The following is a 6,189-nucleotide window of genomic DNA, read 5'->3' on the forward strand; positions in this document are numbered from 1 at the left end:
AATGCCAATTGCAATAACCAAGAAATTCCAGAAGAGGGCACTATTCACCAACAATCTGAAAGGCGGCTGAGCATCAAAGAAGATTGGAAAGCCAAGCAGCCCTTTAAAAAAAAAAAGTTTGTTTTTTCTTAGTATTCCCAGCCCTCTGCACCATAAAGAAAATGTAGCAATACAGACGAATTAAGAATCAATCACAGATTTCTAGGGTGTAGCTTTAAAAGCATCAGGTGAACAACTAGCAGTCAGTGCTTTACACAATTTGAAGCCGCTTTTAAAGTTTCTTAGGAGACTTTCCTGGAGGTCCAGTGGTTAACACTCCAAGCTCCCGATGCAGGGGGTGCAGGTTCTATCCCTGGTCAGGGAACTAAAATCCCGCATGCCACAAGGTGAGGCCAAACAATGAAAAAAAATATATCTTGGAAAATATGGTTTTAATGAATAGCCAAAAGTAGACCTTGCAAAGGCGTTGTGGGTGAGGAGGGAGGGTGATAGGGGCTAGGCTACCTGTCAGGACTATACACCTGGTGTTCAGAGATTCAGATGTTTCTCTTGTACCCCGCCATTGCCAGGAAGCTGGGACCTGGATCTCATTTCCCCACGAGTAAATAAATCCTGGTTCAAAGGTGTTGCCCCAGGGCATCTCAGGCTCCTTTGTAGGTACTTCCAGGATCTGAGGACAGGCTGAGAGAGGTTGCCTGAGCCAGGGGCCAAGTCTACTCTCCCTAGAAATGCGATGAGTGACAGGACCTCCCTTTTAGGAATGGTCTAGACCAGTGGTCCTCAACTGGGGGCTATTTTGTCACCTACCCCCACCAGGGGATATTTGGCAATTCTTGGAGAATTTTTAGCTGTCACAATTTTGGGGGTGCTACTGGCATCTTCTGGATAGAAGCCAGAGAAGCCGCTGAACATCTTACAATGCACCAGGCAGCCCTCTATAGATAATAAAGAATTATCTGGCCCCAAATATCAAGCAACCCTGGTCTGAACTTTAGATCAGAGATTTGAGAAGTGTGGCCCTAGATCAAGCGTATCAGTATCACCTGTTACAAATGTAGATGCTCTGGCCATGCTGCAGACCTACTAAATCAGAAGCTCCGAGAGCCACCTGTGCTTCAATGAGCCTTTGAGATGATGTAATGCATGCCCACTTTGAGAACCACTTGTCCAGGGACACTACTGTTTGAGACTTAGGAGTCTAAGTGTGCTTTTAAGATATGAATGTGCTTACAATCATCGCTGAATTGTTAAAGCGCAGATTCTGATTTAGTAGTGTGAGAATCTGCATTTCTTACAAGCTCCAGGTGATGCTGATGTGGCTGGTCGAGGCCCACACTTTGAGAAGCAAGGATCTATGATATTGCTTTCAAAACCTGCTAGGTCATAAGGTAGACCTGAAGTGTGTGTCGAAGCTTCAGATTCCCAGGCTCCCCCTGAGGCCCACTATCTAAGCCATCTCCGGAGAAGGGGTATGTGTATTTTCAGTAAGCGCCTCAGAAAATTCTCATGATCAAGCAGGTCTGAAAACACTGACCTCTGACAGCAGGTTCAGGAGTTATTGATTAACAATGTCATCTCTGAGCCCTCTTTGTCTAAACTGGACGTTTTCAACCAGGGCTGAGGAGCATCATCTGGGGAGCTTTGAAACTCTCCCTGCAAAGGCCACAGAGCAGATTGATTACATCAGAACCTCAGAGGATGGGACCTAGGAGGTGGTACTTTTAAAAAATGCCCAGGTGATTCCGATGTGCGACTCCATTTAACAATCAGTGACCTTAGAAAATGGTCCCGCAGTTCCTCAAAAGTTAAGCATATAGTTACCATATGACCCAACAATTCCACTCCTAGGTGCATACCCAAATGAATTGAAAATGTATGTCTACACAAAAACTTGTATATGAGTGTTCACAGCAGCATTGTTCAAAATAGCCAAAAAGTGGAAACAATCCAAATGTCCACCAACGGATGAGTGGAAAAACAAACTAAAATAGTTGTGGTATATCCATACAATGGAATATCATTTAGCCATAAGAGGGAATGATATATGTTACAACATGGATGAACTTTGAAAACATTACATTAACTGAAAGAAGCCAGATACAAAAGACTATACATTGTATGACTCCATTTATATGACATAACTGGAATAAGCAAAGCCATAGAGGTAGAAAGTAGATCAGTGGTTTCCAGGGGCTGGTGTGAGGGGGGATAGAGAGTAATTGTTAATGGGTACAGGTTTGTATTTTGGGGTGATGAAAATGTTTGGGAACTAGATAGAAGTCATGGTTGCACAACATTGTAAACGTACTAAATGCTGCTGAGTTGTACACTTTAAAATAGCTAAAATGGTAAATTTCACGTTAGTGAATTTTATCTCAATTAAAAAAAGAATCAGTGACCTAAACAATTTATTAATAGAAGTAGAGTCTAAGAAATCAGGCAAAATCTGGATGTGAGTGGATTAGCTCATTGAGAATAAACCTTAAGAAAGGCCATATTTATGCCCTGTGGTCTTTGACCCTCTGCTAGAGGAGGGAGTAAATGGTTTTTGAAAACTTGATTGGAGGAGTGAGTATTATTAGATCACTATGATTAAGGGCAAAGAAGCTAGTTTTCATCTGTCAGTTGAAGCATTGATTTGAAAGTTTGCTCCCAGAATCTGGGAGGCTTGTTTTTTTTTATGTTCAAAGGCTGATGGAGAAAGTGATTGCTGAGATGAGTTTTCTTAAAGTGTGGGGGTTATTTAATGTGACTATAAACATAAGGATGACCCACAAGGCTGAAGATTTAGGGATGTGAGGGCAATTGACAGTTAACTTACATTTATGGAGCCACAGGCCTGGGAGCCGAGACAGAGTGCCCAACTTTGGGGAGGGGAGGTCATGGGGCGGTCATGACTCCATGCTCTCAGTCAGGTGGGCCTTGCAGGGAGGGATGCTAGGGAGAGAAGTTGAAGACAGAGGGACCTCTCTTCTGGAAATTCAGCATGTACAATTTTTTATTTTTTGGTTTATTATCTATCTTCCTTGCTGGGCTTTAAATTCCACAAGAGCAGGGACCACGTCTATTGCATTTACCACTGTGTCCTCAGCATGCTTGGCACATGGTAGAGGGTTCTCTGTTGATTGACAGCCAGAGGCCACAAGTAAAGCCCCTTGGTGAGGGGTGAATGCTGACAGCAGAACTGCCAAAGGAGGGGTTGGGCTGGGGTAAGGCCAGTCTGTGGGTAAACCTGACACCACATGGGTGCCAAGAACCGGCTTGCTTCACTCAACACTGAGGGGGAGGGAGAGCAAGGTCATCAGGGGCTTTCTGGAAGTGATGACATCTGAGCTGAGTCTCAAAGGAGGAACAAGGGTTAGTGAGTCAGAGACTGGAAAGGTGGTCCCTGCAGAGAAAGCAGATATGCAGGGCCTTAGGGGCCTGACCAGCCCGGGGACTGTGGGCCCACTGCAAGGGGTCAGCCTGGCTGAGGCCGGGCTCCGGGGGAAGCCCCTGGAGGGGGCGACCCAGTCAGACCTTGGGCTGCTGTCTGGAGAACGGATTTGAGAGAGAAATAAAAGTAGAAGTCTGCTGAAACACTCTCAGAGAAGGAAGTGAAGGATCGGCTTGATGAACTGACATGGACGATGGGCAGGAAAGAGGGGAAAGGTGTGAGTGTTCTCATGGGTAGATTTGTCGGGATTTGGTGACTGAGTGCTGCTGCTGGGAATGAGATGAAGGGTAAAGTCTAGGACAGGATGATGATGGTGACGAAGACGATGCTGACGGCCAACGTTTGATGAGCGCATAGGTGCCAGGTGCTGTGCTGTTTCATATAAACCATGTCATTTGTGTCTTATCATGAGCTACTGAAGCTCATGAGTATATTTTTATACTCATTATACAGATGAGGAGACTGGGACCCAGGGAAGCTGTTGCTTGGCCAAGGTCACCAGGTTAGTATGTGGAACAGCCAAGGACAGTCAGACCTAAAGAGCTATACTCGGGACTTCCCTGGTGGCGCAGTGGTTTAGAATCCACCTGCCAATGCAGGGGACACAGGTTCTATCCCTGGTCCAGGAAGATCCCACATGCCGCGGAGCAACTAAGCCTGTGTGCCACAACTACTGAGCCTGCGCTCTAGAGCCCTTGAGCCGCAACTACTGAAGCCCTTGCGCCTAAAGGCTGTGCTCTGCAACAAGAGAAGCCACCGCAATGAGAAGCCCGTGCACTGCAACAAAGATTATCCCCCGCTCACAACTAGAGAAAGCCTGCTCGCAGCAAGGAAGACCCAATGCAGACAATAAATAAATAAATAAATAAATTTATAAAAAAAAAGGAAAGAAAGGGCTATTTGGATCAGAAAGGGCACTATTAAAAATAAATAAATAAATACAGAGCTATGCTCTTAAACCATACTCAGGACTGTCCCCAGGGTTTTAGTTTGGGTTGGCCAGGTGATGGCATCACTCCCTCAAATCTGAGGAAACGAGAAAAATGTTTGATTGGTGAGGAAATGACAAATTGAGGACAAGTTGAGCTGAAGATGCGCCATAGATTATTCTGTGATAACTGATAGTCAAGAGGGCAGATCTGGAGGGATCCTGCTGGGGGTGCAGATTTAGGAGGCATTAGCCTATAGAGAGTAGTCCAAGTCATGGAGATGAATTGGAGCACGACAGTGAGGAGAGAAGAAAGCCAGGGAGGGACCAGGGTACACCATGGAACCAAATGTGTCTTTTTTTTTTTTTTAAGCTCTTTATTGGAATATAACTGCTTTAAACAGTTGTGCTAGTTTTTGCTGCACAACAAAGTGGATCAGCTGTATTTATACATATATCCCCATATCCCCTCCCTCCCGACTCCCTCCCATCCTCCCTATCCCAGCCCTCTAAGTCATCACCCATCATCGAGTCGATCTCCCTGTGTTATGCAGCAGCTTCCCACTAGCTTCCCATTTTACAGTTGGTAGTGTATATGTCAATGCTGCTTTCTCACTTCGTCCCAGCTTCCCCTTGGCCCCCCGCTCCGTGCAAATGTGTCCTTTGGATATGGCCATCCAGGAGTCACCGAAAGCAACAAGAGTGCAGTGATAGGAGAGAGGCAAAATCTACTATTCTAAGGACCTTGGATGCACAAGGAGGAGAGAAGAAGAGTCACCAGAAGGGATTGGGAGGTGGGGGGGTGGTGAGAGGTATTTTTTCTTTCTTCTCATCGTTGAGATGAGAGAGATTTGCAGATGTTACAGGCTAGAGAGATGGGATCATTAGGAAGACAAATTTGATAATGAATGGGAGAGGAGAAAAGTGATGGAATGACATCCTTAAGGCAGCTGGAAGGATGAGACGAGAGCATCAGTCTTTAGAAAGAAAATGAACACTTTTGAGTCCAGAGAAAAATATAGGTTTGAATGCACCTTGAACAGGGCCCAGGGGCTTTAACAAGGTAAGATTTGGCCAAGGGCTCCAGCTACTGTGCTCTACATCCACTGCCACGTTTGCACAGCGGCCACACTTCCCGTGGGCTGCTCACAGCCAATGACGGAGCATGGCAGGGGTATGATTCCCAGGAAACCCATTCCCAGGAGATGGGGGACTCCTCAGATGGTTCCTCTGGGCTCAAGGACTCCCCAAAGGCCTTGCTGGAGCCTTTAGGGAGTACATAGCAGCCTCAGATACTTTCACCCAACCTTCCCTCCTTCCTTCCTTCACATGGGGTCAGACCTGCATTGCATCTGCTGACTCCTCCAGCTTTTCCCAGCTCCCTTGATATATTCCCTCAAGTGTCTCTTAATATGAGTACAATCCTTGTACATTTAGTCCTACTGGCATCTGCTTCTTGGAGGACCCAGACTAACACAGCCACCCACAGGCACGCGTGAATGAAATCAGAAAGGCTGAGTTAGGGAGACTCTGATCCCTTACTAAGGAGGCTGTGATGGGTCTGCGTGTGATGGTAAAATGGGTGGTGGGAGTGCAGGGGGGTCCTGGTCACCTTCTCACAGAGGCTTGCAGCTCACTGTGACTGTCTGCTGGGCACAAGATAGATTCTCAGGAGGTCCAGGCAGATGTGACCATGAGGATGGGTATGAATACAGACAAATGGATGGGGGTGGGAAACAGGTGGGCAAGAGAGAAGCTGAAGGGGTTCCCTTTAATTCTCTGAGAGCAGGAAGTGAGGTTGGCTCTGTAAATAAGGCGAGTCCAT

This window comes from Hippopotamus amphibius, chromosome 2 (assembly GCF_030028045.1).
Source record: "Hippopotamus amphibius kiboko isolate mHipAmp2 chromosome 2, mHipAmp2.hap2, whole genome shotgun sequence".
Lineage (NCBI taxonomy): Eukaryota > Metazoa > Chordata > Mammalia > Artiodactyla > Hippopotamidae > Hippopotamus > Hippopotamus amphibius.